This window comes from Orcinus orca, chromosome 1 (genome assembly GCF_937001465.1).
Source record: "Orcinus orca chromosome 1, mOrcOrc1.1, whole genome shotgun sequence".
Lineage (NCBI taxonomy): Eukaryota > Metazoa > Chordata > Mammalia > Artiodactyla > Delphinidae > Orcinus > Orcinus orca.
Window position 1 is genome coordinate 163032666 of NC_064559.1, and position 15599 is coordinate 163048264.

At 47.4% G+C, this 15599-nt stretch overlaps 1 long non-coding RNA gene across 1 annotated transcript; it reads right to left on the reverse strand.

Annotated features, from left to right (window-relative positions):
- Nucleotides 1-1576: 1576 nt before the first annotated feature.
- LOC125961053 (uncharacterized) lies at nucleotides 1577-10078 on the reverse strand. Its single transcript, XR_007471362.1, has 2 exons — nucleotides 7330-10078; nucleotides 1577-7296 (listed from the first exon to the last, which is right to left on the reverse strand). It is a non-coding gene; the product is annotated as an uncharacterized LOC125961053 (long non-coding RNA).
- Nucleotides 10079-15599: the final 5521 nt, after the last annotated feature.

The window sequence follows — 15599 nt, forward strand, 5'->3', positions numbered from 1 at the left end:
CTGTGGTTGCACCGGTTCCCTCCCGCCTACCCCATCAGCCGGCTCCCGACCGCAACCTGCAGGCGGAAGGCCAGGCTTTATTTACACAAAAGCAGCCGGTGGAAGCTGGACTTGTATGGAAGAAAGAACGCTGGCGGACCGGGAACGTCGCGGGGGGAGGCAGTAAGAAGCGTTCGCCTGATAGGAATCTGTGAATAAATAAATAACGTGAATCAAATAATGCACTGAAATGCCCTCCTAAGATCACAGAAACACGACCCAAAGGCGGCCTTCGGAATCCTCCCACACACCCCATCCTACCTGATAGTTTGGCAAAGAGGTTCAAATATTTCTCGAGTTATTACCAAGCCAGGGCACCTGCCACCCAGACCCCACCGTCCTATGGTCGCCTGTGGGGCGCGACTTCCGGGCTGGGAGTGAGATCTGGATCTGAAACGAAGAAGGGAAAGGGAACCCCGCTTTCTGGGCACCTACTCATGTGCCAGGCAATGTTCCTATGTGATTTCACTGACTCCTCACACTACGCTTGAGGGAGGGAATCCCCATTTTTCATTTGGCTAAATCTGGCTCAGGTAGGCAGGGGTAGTCAGTTGCCCCAGAACACAAAAGCCGGTAGATGGGACAGCTGGATTCAAATACAGCTCTGTCGCTGGTTCTTTCCATCCCACCGTGCTGCCCGGGAAGGCGCAGGGGTAAAGCGCAAAATGCGCGGTTACAACGTCAGGACAGTGGCGTGACGACCCAGCAGTTGTTTCTGGGCGCCGCCTCTTCCCTCATTTTCCTTCCCCTACCTGCAGGATGTCCAAAGCCTCTTCCAGTTCTACCTATCAGCTGATTCGCTGCTGCCGCGCCCGCTCGCCTGATTGAGCAGCCAGAAGTCGCACGCCCGGTGACCGCTGACCTAGAGCCTCTAGTCTTATTGCCAAAGCCAACGTCGCCCTGGAGGACACACAGGTGCGCCCAGGGCGCGCATTTCTCCGGCCTCCGCCCTAGTCATGGGGCTGCATCCGGTCCGGGAGCAATGGAAACTGGCCCAGCCGCCCCTTTCCCGGCAGGGCCCCTCCCGTGCCCACCCGGCGGAGGCCCAGAACAGGTTTCTTCACTTTCCCTGGCCCAGCTCCTGACGTGGTGGGTCGGGGCTGGCGGCGAGGAAGGGAAGCCGGTTGCTCAATGTGCCTGAGGTTGTTCTCGTTCTCAGGCGACTTGTGGACGAGCCATCAGTCAGGTGAACCCAGCTCAAGACACCAGACACGTACAGTGTCTTGCACACAGAGGTCTACCCAACAAACCCTTAGCGTTCCTCGTGTGACATGCAGGCCCCTTGTTCTGCTCACGGCCGGCCAGCATCAGGTCCCAAGGAGAAGGTGAGCAGAATGGGATGAGTCCCCCAGCCCTCTGGGTCCATCCAGCAGTGGGGGGTTGTGGGAGTCCAGTGTCAGCCTTGGCCTGGGGGTGGCACACTGATCTGTCACTGGCCCTCCATCAGTATGCGCCCAATGACCCTAGGGGACTTTCCCAGAAGCCCCAGCTCCTTTGCTTTAGACCTCTTGGTCAAGAGGAAAGCTTGGACAGAAAATCCAGGCAAAGGACAGAATTTATTCACACATATTTATCAAGTGTCAGGCACTCTGCTAGGCCCTAGGGAGACCACCATGACCCAGACACAGAGCCTGCCCTCACCAGTCCCAGCCTAATGAGTCAGACAGGCAACAGGTCGTTTTAATGCCCGGAAAGGAACCATTTCCTGGAGTACATCTGGGAGAAGACCCTGAGTTGGTTAGAGGTGGGGTCAGGAAGCATTAGGAAAAACTTTCTCAGGCTTCGAACGCTGCCCTTGTCCTTCTTTCTTCCATCTTTCCGCACACATTTCTGGAGTACCTGCATCATGCTGAGAGCTCAAGGAGCAGTTGGTGGTTCTCCAGGGACAGCAGTTTACGGTATCATGGTGTAGTGTTTAAAACATCAGGGCTCTGGCTACAGCCACTTACTCTGTGCCCCTGAATGATTTGCATAATTTCTCTGAACTCTGCCTTCTTTATCTGTAAAATAGGGATAAGGATAATACCAGCGTCATAGAACAAGGCTGGCCCACAGTAGGTATTAGTGAAATCTATCGTGTTACTTTGCTGTTTGTGGTTCACATACTTCTTCCAGTCCGCACGACAACCACCCCCACCCCCACCCCCAGTGTGGCAGCACAAGTAACTTCATACCCATTTTACAGATGAGGAAGCTGATTTGGACAAATTAACAGGTTGGCTCATGCCTGGTAAGTTTTCAAGACCAGGACCGTGAGGAGGAGAGGCCTCCTGAAATAGGGGAGATATTCTGACCTTCACCTGCCCTCCCTGAAACCCCAGATGACTGGTTAAGACTGAACTGTCTGGGGAACTTCCTTTGACCTAGATCCTGTCAGCTCTGCCTGAACACCAGCCAGAAAATGCAGGCAACCACACCCTCAGCGCTCTTGCCCCAACCCGCACTGCATGCCGGGGATTGTGCTTTCAGGGACTATTTTTTTAAAAGGGGGGAATATATGATAATTGGACACCTATTGTGTGCCAGACCCTACACCAGGGCATGCTCATGAGGGTTATTTCATCTTCTGTGAGCCATCTTATGTGGTTACGGAAAAGAAGAGGAAAGAATCAATTTATCCCAATAATAATTATGTGTCCATAATAAAACTTGACACATGCACATTCAGCCTGAGTGTTCTTTCTAAAGTGCAAATGTGATGATGTTACTCCAACTCTCTTGCTTAAAATCTCTCAGTGGTCTCCCACTGCCTTTACAGAGTCCACACTGAGGAAAGGCAGACTCAGCTAGCCACATTATCACATCTGCTGTGCCCTTGCCTTTGTATATGCAGTTTCTTCTTCCTGGAATGCCCTTCCCAACTCGTCACTTCCTTTCCTACTTTTATGTGGTTAAATACTAGTCATCCTTCAGCTCTCAGCTTTAGCTGTCACCTCCTCCAGGAAGCCTTCCTTGTCCACTCAGACAGGGCTAAGCCTGACCACACTCTATTGTAAGTATCTGTAAGTATCTGTTTAACAGGCTGTCCCACTAGATGGTGAGCTCCTTAGGGTCAGGGACTGTGTCCTATTCCTCAGCACCTAGCATGGTGTGGCTCATAACAGGCATTCAATAAATATTTAATGGATGGATGAGAAAAGTTTGAGCATGAAGATTTTCTCCATTTAACAGAGGAGAAAACCAAGTCTCAAAGAGGGCAAGAATACCTATCAGGTCAGACATCTGGCTAGTGGGTGAGTTATGCTAGAGCTAAATCCCTCCAAATCCCATCTTGTTTCACTATCTTACTTATACTGAAGATAATACAACCTCCTTCTAAGATGTCTCATTGAAGTTGTTTCTAGCACTGTCTTTTCCATATTGCACAGAAAGAGATCCTGGGTCCTGATAATGGAATGTATATGAATACCAATCACCAAGTCTATAGTTAGTCACAGCTACTGATTTTAGGTGCCTGAGACAGATTACATCTCATAACATCTTAGGGAAGCCAACCAACATTGTGATGTCTACTTAGCAGATGAGGAAGCTGGTTCAGAGAGGTTAAGTGATTTTCCCAATGTTCCACAGCCTTCAAACCCAAGTCAGTCTCCGACTCCTAAGCCCAGGTTCTTTCCGCTTCCCCAGACAGCCTCCTGACCACGGCTCCAGAGCCAGCTCTCCTGTGGCCTTAGGCACCAACTGGGCCCGAGTTCTCTCTCAACAGGATACAGATGAGGCTCTATAACTTCGAGGGATCCTCTGGGCTTGACCCAAATGTCATCCTAACACTGGCCTTTTTCTCTGGCCACTCTTCTCTTCTCCCTTGGATTCCAGCATCTGCACTGGTTCCAACTCTGGGGAAAAGCCAGGGCATGGGAAGCTGTCATTGTTCCTTGTTCCCAGTAAATGGCTCCCTTGGGAACTGGACAGGTAGGGACAGATCCTCCCGTTCTCAGGTGTCTCGACAAAAAAACTATTTAGTAATTATACACACCCTTGGCTGGAGCACCCACAACCTTTCCTGACTCCTAGGAATTGCTCCTCAACTCTAGGGTCACCCCAAGAGCTTCCCTAAGGTGCTTGCATTGATTTATGTGTTCAATGAATATTTGCCCATCTATTGCTACTGTTACATTGCTCTTTCAGCTAACAGTGTTCCCCTTGGAGCCCCGGCACTTCTTCAACTATCTGAGATGAGGAAGCTCCCCCAAACTATCTCATACTAGACAAGAAGCTCCATGACGGGCCGGGCGGCAACTGTTCTGTCACTCTATACCCATCACCTAGCACTGTGCCTGACACACGGTTGTCCTTTAATAAATGTTTGTTGAACAACTGAATAGCTGAATATTAAAAGCTCCATTCATCTCTTAAAAGTTAATCCTCCACTTAGAGATAGGAATCATGGCATGTTAGATCAATAGAGACCACAGAGGAAGTAAAACTTACTCTAAACCCCTCATTCTTCAGAAAAGGAGACCCAGAGAAAGGAGATACAGAGTCCAGGGCAGACCTAAAGGACAACTCAGGCCTCCTGACTCTTGCCTCAGCGTCTTCTCTGTACTGAGACCCTACTCCCAAACCATAAACATATTCTTCTCTAATTCTCACAGCAGCCACCTGGAGCAGACAGCAGGGAAGGGCAAATGGCAGAGGAGAAAAGTGGGGCTCAGAGAGGTGAGTGGAGTATCCCCAAGGTCACACAGCCAGAATCCTGGGCTTTCCCCATCACAGCCCGTGCTCAGAGCTCATTCTCCCCCATTCCTTCTACCCACTGCTCACTGCTTTTATGAGCTTTGAAAGAGCTTTGAAAAGACAGCCTCTAGGGTTTCAAGAACTTTCATCTTTATTATTCTTCTTGCTTCTGGAAGCTTTGGTCAATCTGTGTGCCCAGTGCAAAAAATTAAGACCATTCAGGTTTTCAAAATTGTCATCTACTCTTAAAGAGGGCTGGTGGCCCAAATGCTTGTCTCAGAAGTCAAATGTTCGCAAGTGACACTGAGGACATCTTCTACTTTCTATGGGGGGCATGGTGAGTGGGGACCAGGGGACTTTGGGAGACTATTAGAGCCCATAGTCACAAATCTGAGGTCCCTTTGGACCCCTGAGCACACCAACTCTCTCTGACCACAGGCTCGTCCAGGCCACAGGTCCTGCCTTCCCAGGCATGGCTGATGCTACCTCAGCAACAACATAACTATGGTGATGGTGGGGAAGGTCTTGAAAGGAGGCCAGTGCCTTAGGAAAAAAAAAAAGAAGAAGTGTCAAATGAGCAAGGATGGCCATTGTTATACCCTCTAGACATCACACTCAAGTGACCTGGCGTGAAGATTCTTATCTCTGGGACAAAACAGCCCAGTTACTCAGGAATGAAAAGATAAAGCCCTTCTTTCTCTAAAAGAACAGGAGCAGAGTGAGTATGCCAGCATACTGGTTCATGAATTCGAGATCATTTAAAACTTTATTGAAAAATAAAATGTCCCACCAATAACTTTAAAACGCCAGTGTAGCCTGTTGTTTGGACAGCACCAGACAGGAGGCCCTGTTCTGCTCCACCCCAGTCGAGTGATCTTGGACAAATGGCCCCAGCTTCCTGAATCCGTCTCCTGGGCTGCACAGGGGCACTAATGGTGGCCCCTTGGCAGGGTTGGTGGGAGTTAAGTGATATCACAGATGTAAAGTGCCCAGCACTATGCCTGGCACATAATGGGTGCTAAACAAATATTAGTTCCTTCTTAAAAAAAAAGAATGGGAAATGAATTGTGCTTTGGAAATAGAACAGTCATGGAAAAACCCAGGGGCCCTCCAACAAAGTGAAGTTCTACTGGGGCTACCCAGAGCCACTTCCCATTGGTTTGTTTAAGGACCAGCCCTCACTTGGAGGCCACTGTCTGGCCTCCCATGCAGTGGGCTTTTGTGCTTCCTTTTCTCTTCTCCTTGAGCCAGGTTTTGCCAGCAAAATAATGCAGTTAGACACTCAAAACACAATTGTTACGACTCACCCAGCAGGCACGTTGACATGCCTGTTGACACGTGCACACAAATACTAAAAATGCACGCAATGCGATGCAGCCCGATAAAACGTGTGGCGCCCTTCCACGTACATTCAGTGAAATGGTAGAGCAGACTGGAAAGAGCAGGAACTTTGGAGCTGGATGAATGGGGGTTCAAAGCTGTTTCCTTCTTTTAATAGTGGTATGATCGGGAGCACGTCCCTGGGCATCTCAGTCCCCCTCATCCGAAACATGGTAATTAGAATACTCAGCTTTTGGTCTTATTGCACGGATCATATAAGACAACGTATATAAAAGAATGGTCTGATATGCAATAGATGCTTAAAGGTATCTGTTGCAGAAATGCCAAGAATCTGAAAAGGGAAGAGAGAGGGAGAGTCTAGTGCCCACCTTCTTTATGGTCTTTTACCTAATGGTCTCTTCTGTTTCTCAACTCCTTAGGGGCTTTTTGCCTCTTAACAGCAAGACCTTGACCTTAGCTGACTCTGCTTTCTTACAGACCTGTTTCCATTTTGCCTCAACAAATAACTTCTCTGAGTGTGAATACTATGTTTCCCTTCTGTGTCTCCCCACCTCCCACCCACGATCCCAAATGCCCTGTGCAGAGCTTGGGACAGTCCATCCTCAGCAAAGGCTGGGAAAGGAGCATCGGATTTACCTTCACCTTCAAACCTCTTTCCATGGCCCAAACTCCCTACCCTCTTCCCTCTGCCTCTTTGAGCCTGGTTGGGTGAGAAGGACAATAGTAAGCAGGAAGGTGGGAATATGGAAGGGTACAGGAGTGACAGTCCAGATCTGGAATAGGTATTCTGGAATGGGAAACAGACAAACAAAAAGTGCTGCAAAAAGGGTAACTCTCCTCCTCCCCTCCTCGTTTATCTGAAACGCTGTCAGGTGGAGAAGGAAGAAGGTAAAGTGAAGAAATCCAGTTCTGAGACAGATTCGAATTTGAGAATCACGCAAGCACTTTTTTTTCGCATAATGCAGAGAGCTTTCCCCACCTTTGTCCTGTTTCACCTTCACACCATCTTGTTGAGGTAGATACTGTTAGTCCATTCTACAGATGGTAAAACTGAGGATAAGGGAAGTATAGCCATTTGCCTGAGATCACACAGCAGAGAAATACTAGATATGGGGCTCAAAACTAAGTCTTCCTATTCCAGATCCCAGCAACTTCCTGTCATGGGGGTCATTTCTCCACAGGACAAACAAGAGTAATTGTGAGTCATTGGCCCACCTTGAACTCTATTCTGCCTCTGTTCTGACAATCCAACAACCTAAGTGGTGTACACACAGGGCTATTCACTTATGCATCCAGCTGCACTCTTATAACTTGTGCACTTTTCGGTGTATATGTTATACTTCTTTTTAAACACACACACACACACACACACACATAACATAATAAATACAATTTTTAGATCTACTGGAAAATCACTTTTCACTACAGGCTTTCTCTACTTTTTATTTTTAATAGGAGATCTGGTCATGCCTAGCTCTCCACTTCTCTCCGGATGGCTCACAGCACCCTATACAATCTGACCCCTTGCCTGCCTCTCTAGCCCACCACCCCCTACTTTGTGGAGGACCCACAGAGGTTGGGCTTTCTTTCCTTCTTCCTAGAACTCCTCCCACTTTGGGTGTGGCTGGCTCCTACTCCCTCATCCTTCAGGAATGGCTGGCTCCTACTCCCTCATCCTTCCCCCTCTGGGAAGACTTCTCTGACCACCACCCCTCCGGAGCTGTAACCCAAACTTTCTGCTAAGCCCCCAAAGCTTCAGCACCCACCTCCTCCAAGCCCTACCACACTGAGCTGGAAATGCCCGTTACTCTCTCCCTATATACCACGCCCTTCCACCCCTCCTATCCCCATCAGTCTGTGAATGCCTTAGCGTTTCTGCTTCCCTGCATGCAGCTCAGCAAGCATTCAGCAATGTTTCTGGATCAAAGAATGAATGAATCACACCTCCTACCCACCATCCAGGAGGGGTTGTTTCACTCTTTACTTGAGACTGGTTGCTCAGGTGTGTGTATTGTGTCCCTTTGCCTAACTGAAATTCCCGGAGGGCACCGTAGTAGGTCGAACTGTGTCCCACCCCCAAAAGATACGTCCAACCCTGAGGATTTGGGAATATGACCCTATTGGAAATAGGGTTTTTGCAGATAGAACTAAGTTGAGCGTCTCGAGATGAGATCATTCTGGATTTAGGGTCAGCCCTAAATCCAATGACTAGTGGATGATAACAGAAAGAAGAGGGAGATTTGAGACACACAGATACCCAGAGGGGAAGGCCAGGCGAAGATGGAGGCAGAGATTGGAGAGATGCTGCCGAAAGCCAAGTGTTATCAGGAGTCACAGGAAGCTGGAAGAGGTAAAGAACGGATCCTCCCTTAGAGCCTTCAGAGGGAGTGTGGCCCTGCTGACACCTTGAGCTTGGACTTTTTGACCTCTAGAATTGTGCGAGAAGAAATTTCTGTTGTTTGAAGCCAGCAAGCTTGTGGCATTTGTTACAGCAGCCCTATCAAACTAAGAGGAGCAAAACTGTGCTTCTGTGCCTTGATATCCCACCCACCCACCTGCCTGCCCCAGAATCTTCTACCCCACCATGCAAACAGTGGGACCTCCATGAAAGCCTTATGAAGTACTGATTCTGAAAGGCCTTGTCTCCAGTTTTAGCTGGGTTGTCTATCCTAAAGGTTGGCCAAAGCCAAAGAAACGATATCAAAACATCACCGTCATAAATTTAAAAACAATAAAAATAAAAAATAAAAGATCACAGTCATGTAAATCAGTAGGCATGGAAGGTGCTAGCACTACTGCGGGCTACCACTCTACCCCGGTGTTGCATTTTGCCATCTTTCATTCAACACATAGTATTGAGTACGTGTTGTCAAGGCCCATTTTACAGAGGAGGACACTGAGGGTTAGGGAGGTGAGTTAACCTGCTTGAGATCTCACAGTGAATAAGTGGTGGTGTTGGGACTGGAACCCTGGATGCCCAGTGTGACTCTGCCCTTTACTAAGCTACCATACTTTACGACAGGAACAGAATCAGGAAAGGGAGGGTGAAGGTAGGGAGAAGCCAGGTGGGAAAGAGTGATTCAGTGCTAGCAGACTTTGTGTTTTTGCTTTCATAGTCTGGGAACAATTAGGTAGCACACCTCCAACTTTCACTTTGTTGTGGTGGTACTAAATATAAACCATGAGTGATCTTTATCTGTGACCGATACCTATCTATGTGAGCAAAATTCATCATATTGCAAAACTGCCACGGGAATTCCAGACAACATTGCAACTATGGCACGAAGCAGTGTAAAAGCAGGCATGTCACTGCCACAGATGAAACAGCGTTGGTCTTCAAGGCACATATATGAAGGGGGTGGGCCCCAAAAGACCACCTGATTCTCCTATTCACTGCTCATCACTTTGGCTTGTGTAAAATAAATACTGGTCAGTGAGCCATCAGGGCTGGAATGTCTACGGAGGCTCTTTCCTGCCATTTCATACAGAGGCAACACACATTCATGTAGTCAGCAAATATTAATTGAGCACCTAGTATGTGCCAGGTTCTGGGGATGCAGCACAAAACAAAACAAAGTCTGCTCTCATACAGCTTAGCTTCCATTGTGGGGAGAGAGGCAATCAAAAGGAAAGGAATAATATAGAATCTGTCAGTGAGAAGAAAAATGAAATGGAGGATTGAGAGTGATTGGGGGTGTTATTTTATGTAAGGTCATCAAGGAAGGCCTTTCTGATAAGGTGACATGTGGGCAGAGGCCTGAGGAAGTGAGAATGAACTCTACAGATATTTGGAGGGAGAGGGAACTGCACGTATAAAGGACGCAAAGCTGGAACGTGCTTGGAAAGTTCCAATAACAGTCAGGAAGCCTCTGAGGCTGGAGCAGAGTTAGAGAGAGCGCGCTAGGAAGCCGGGTTGGAGAGTTAGCCAGAAGACAGTTCACACAGAGCCTTGCGGGCCATGGTGAGGGCCACAGACTGCTCTGTGTGTGATGAGAATACTGGAAGGAGTGCCACAGAGGAGTAGCAAAGGAGTAGCAAGTGCCACAGAGGAGTGTCAGGTTGATGGAAGGACACCCTGTGTGAAGAATAAAACACAGAGCGCCAGATGGAGGGGAGGATGGAGGATGCCAGGGAGAGAGCTGCTGCGACAATCCAGGGACCAGGTGACCCTGGACAGAGGGTCTGAGTCACAGTAGATGGAGGCTGACCAAAAAAGAAAAAGAAAGGGGACGGATAGGGAAGGGAGGGAAATAAAGAAAAAGGGTGGGAAGGAGAAAATAAAAATGGAGTGTGAGAGAAAAGAATGTGTTTCACAAATCAATCAAGAACTTAGTCATGCATCCTTGAATGTCATCAGCCTCCAGGATGAAAAAAAAGGGAAATGGATACCTCCAATGTGCTATCCTAGGTACTAGGTCTTCATAGGTCCCGCCTCATCACGTGACAATCGTTTGAGGTAGGAATAATGAGCCTCTATTTCATAGATGGGGAATCTGAGGCCCAGAAAAGTTAAGTAATTTCTCCAAGGCCACACAGCCAATATGGGAGTGCTAGAATCAAAGCTGAGGGATTATGTAAGTCCAAAGCCTGCTCTTTCCAAACCTCATTCTGGGTGCAGAGAAGTGTACAGACATAGTCCCTGCCCTCAAAAACCTCCCTGAGATCAGAACTGTTTTAACCCCGATTTTTAGAAATGGGAAAACTAATGCCCAGAGAGGTTAAGTGACTTGCCTAAGTCACAACAGCTGTTAAGTGGCAGAGGCAGGATTCAAACTCTGGTCTAGCTCCAGATATCTTAACTACTACTCTGTATCATTATATAATGTAATTGTTTTGAATATTAGTAAAATATATTTTTAAACCTCATCTACAGCTAGATGGTAGCTAATAAAGGAACCAAATCATCTAAATCCACCAGTACCTCAAGATTTCCTGAACACACACACACACACACACACGCACATACACACAATACATTTATTGACATATAATATGGACACACCCATAAAGTGCATGCATATATAACATCCCAAAGTCAACTACTTCCTAAATTAGCCTCTGTTATCTGCCTCTCTGGGGAAGTTAAGTCATTCAGCCAATTATGATGAATTGCCAAAATCACCTTGTCCATTCACAAGAAGTACATGGATGTAGTCTTCAAATTACTTCTTAAAAAGTCAACGGAGGGCTTTCCTGGTGGCGCGGTGGTTGAGAGTCCGCCTGCCGATGCAGGGGACACGGGTTCGTGCCCCGGTCCGGGAGGATCCCACATGCCGCGGAGCAGCTGGGCCCGTGAGCCATGGCCACTGAGCCTGCGCGTCCGGAGCCTGTGCTCCGCAGCGGGAGAGGCCACAACAGTGAGAGGCCTGCGTATCGCAAAAAACAAAAAAAAGTCAACTGGAAAATTCTGTTAACATTTCCTTGAGAAGCTCGGGGAAGAGATGGGAGTTGGAAGGTTGAAATGTCAAATATTCATCCCCTAGCAATGGAGGACTCTGCAAAACACTGATTCCCAATGCCTTGCTTCCTCTCTGTTTGAAATACAGACTCAGCCCTGCTGGTGTGTAATTCAATTCCAAGCATCAGAAGCAAAAAGTCTCCTGTTGAGAGGTGCTATAGTGTAGGGAAATGTGTGGAGGCTAAATTTGTCCTCCGACAGTGCAGAGTTCTAAACCAATATCCAGCTATGTGACCTCAAGCAGGTGACTGGGTTCCCTTAGAAACAAAATAAGGATAATATAATACCCACCTCTAAGCTGTCATGAGGATTATGAAAGATCCCTTAAAGTGTCAAGCACACAGTTGATGCTGATGAAGTGTCAAAGTTCAGTGTCTTGACCTTTTCCCTACAAGGTAGAAAGTCACTAACTTCCAACCAGTAGAACCTATAATTACTCTTTGGCCACCACAGGAAGGAGTTTAAAAAACAAAAAAAAGTTAGATGTTTTCACGCAGAAAGGCAGGCGCAGGCATCATTACCACGTTGCTAGGTGTTGTTAAACCACCCACCTAGCCACAGAGTGGGCAGCAATTAATGTAATTAGCATAGTGATGAGTGTCCTCTGCAGCAATAAATAGCTCAGCCCTGTAGAACTTGACAGACCTGCTGTTCCCACAAGGCTCCTGGCCCTGTAGGTCCACTTGTGGAGCAGTGTAATGTAGTTTTGTGGAAAGAGACCAGCTTTACTCAGAAACAGACGTAAATCCTGTCTTTACTAATTCCTAGCTGTGTGACTGAGGGCAAGCCATGCCACCTCTCTGAGCCTTAGTTTCCCTTATCTATAAAATGGGGTTAATGATATTTTCATAGGGTTGTTAGAGTTATATTTACCATCATTATCATCATCACCACCACCACCATCATCAATATCGCAGAAAACCCCAAGCCAGGCTGATGCTGCATTGGCAAAAGGGTGCAGGGTTCCAAGAAGACACATTGCTGGTACCTAGAGCTGGAGCAACCCATTTCTTTTTCTCTGGCTAAATTCAGAGCATGTAGCACTGATCCAAGTGGCTTTAGGGAAACCACTGGAGTTTGGGATACAAAGGATACTGATACCCAGAAAAAAGGGTGGGGGGGGAGAGAGAGGAAGTACTCTGATTTGTTTAATTATTTAAGATAATGTTATAAATAATTACCACAAGTGTTATCAGCAATACTACTGCTTACACACAACAAACGTCACAGCAATCTGGAAGTTGGTAATAAAATCAGGAAACCAGCTTATAACTTTGGATCTAGCAATTCCGTCTGAATTGACACCCTCAGAAAAGAAGTCAAATGATCCAAAGGTTATTACGTGTATGGATGCATATATTGAGGTTCTTGATAATCATTAAGAATTCACTAATTCATCCAACAGTTGCTAAGTGCCTGCTGGTGCCAGGAATAAAGACCTTGAGTGTGGGGAGATACACACACACAGTTAGGATTCATTGAAATGAAGGCTCTGAAAAGGTCTGTAAAGGAGAGTGAATCAAGAAGGGGGGATCAATAGGGAAAGTACTAAGCAAAACTGAAGCCGAATCCCTGAGGCTGACAAGGGAGAGAACCCCCGTGGATTCTTGGAAACATGCATATGAAATGGTGTTAAATGAAAGGAAACAAAGAGAAAAGACAAATAATTACAGGATTCAGAGAATGTCAGAGCTAGAGAGGACCTCAGCGAACAGCTAGTTCAGCAGTTCACAACCCCTTCCATGGATTTCTTGTGACAAGTGAGGCTCACGGAGCCTAACAATCTAGGCAGAGAAAAATTAAGTTCTGGGTTATAGTAATAAAACTCTTCAGCTGCTAGTTGTCAATCCACTGTTTTCTCCCCTACTTGAGAAAGCTTTTCAGTATACCAGAGAGAATGGTTCCATTTAATGAAATGGAGATTGGGAGTGAACACTGCAGCTGAAAACCAGTGATGTGGCCCAAGCCTTCACACTATCGGTGGAGAAGCTGAGGCCCCAAGTAACCCTAGCACATACGTCACACTAGCACATACTTCTTGCTCAGCTGGTATCTGTTGAGTGAGTATTGGTGAAGGAAGAGGAAATGAGATGACGTAACCAAGGTTGCCCAAACTATGTGGTTGGCAACGTATCCTGATTAAAACTTGGGCATCGGTAATGAATTTAGACCATGGCACGTAGAAGTGCATGCTCATTATGTCTCCTTTCTTTAATCTGCTCAAGTGTAACCTAAGAAGTAAAACAACGGCCCAGCCAGCATGGCAGTGTAGAGGGAGTCACAGTAACAGCCTGAAAGGACATGGAGTCCTAGAATCCTCAGGATATGGGTGGTACCAGTGTTCAGACCCCAGTGCTTGAAAGCCACCACTGAGGGCTCCCCATACAGTAGACACTGAAACTGAGCAACTGGGAACAAAGGGTCTTTTAACAAGATTGGCCAGGTGCAGAACCGGTAGGGGAAGGTCCTCAACACCTGATCACCTGATCACCAGTGAGGGCTCTTTCCTCTGCCTGGAACACCCCTCCCATGCCAACCTCCTCCTGCAAGAGTCAGTGTTTATATCCTTTATATTGCAGCCCCTCTTCAGAAAGGCCCTTTCAGATCACCCTCTTTAAGAAGTTTCCCACTGTTAATCTAATTTCAAACCAGAAGTGTACAGAGATCTTTCAGGTCCCCAGGCCCAACCACCTCCCGACTCCCCTGTCAGATAACGTTTGCATAGTCTACTAGCTACAGAGTTAGATAGAACCACAGAGTTCCAGGTTATTCCTGGAATTTCATTCATAATACTGATAGCTTATCATGATTTTATATTCATGTGTTTATCATCTATAGACAGCAACTGTAATACTACTAATTACAGTTAATATTTATTGGGCACTTACTGGGTCAGGTACTATTCTAAGTCCTTTATATGTCAATTCATTTAATATTCATAACAAGCCCCTGAATTAGGTTCTATTATGAGCCTTATTTTCCAGGTAAGGAAACAGATTTGGAGAGGAATTTGGCCACGTTCATATAGTGGGAAAAGGACAGAGCCAGATAACAGATCCGGGGAACGTGGCTCCAGAAGTTAAGCACTTAACCTCTAGGCCACACAGAAGCGCCGTGAGGGCAGATTCCACACGTCTTTCTCGCCCAACTTCACCCTCAGGACCTTGTATGGTGCCTGGTATGGGATAGGGGCCTGATAAATATTTGTTGAAAGGAAGGAAGGGAGGAGGGCTGAGGAGAAGGATGTGCTGCTAGCCCTGTCGTGGCCTCGCAGCTAAAGCAGGGCTGGGACCCACTGAGGAGTCCCTGCCTCAACTTGGGAGCAACAGGGATGCTGGACATAGAGCTGAATGAGACACCGTCCCTGTCCTTGAAGTGTGGCGGGGGGTGGCGGGCAGTGCTTCCATCCTCATCTCAAGGTGCCCAGTGTTTCCGATGCGCTCCAATGAGCCCCGGGACCCTTCAGTGAGTTTGGGGCTCTTCCTTACCTACAAAAGGAGGCTCAACTGTAATGCAGCTATTCTGTTCCAGGGCCCCTGTGTGGGTCTTCAGAGCACATCAATGAATAAGACAGAGCCCTCTCTCATGGAGCTCACAGGCTAGTGAGGGAAGAGGAAGCCTGAAACCAAGGAAAGGAGAAGAAATTAGACTGGTCAGACTGAGAAGAGAGGGAAGGGGGCACGGAGAGGAGACTCACGTCTCTGAATGAATTCTACCTCTGGGAGTCTTTACTTGTTTTGCTCACGGAGCCTGGGACCGGGGCATGGGCTCCTGGTTGAGAACTGCACCTCCCCCTATCTGCATATGTGGACTGCTCCACAATACATGATACTGTGACCCGTGTTACTGGAAGACAAGGTAAGGCTGATAACTAGAGGAATGAGAGCAGTATAACATGCAAGTTGCTTTATTCCACACTGATTTTTCCCAGGATGTTAACATTGTGTCCCACCGAGGAGCAGTGGCTGAGCACAAACTACACTAACAGAGTGGAATGTGGTTGCCTCAGAGGCATCCAGTACTCTGGGTACTGGACAGAATGCCCTTTCACCCTCCATCCTCTTGCTGGGCTGTCTGCCTACAT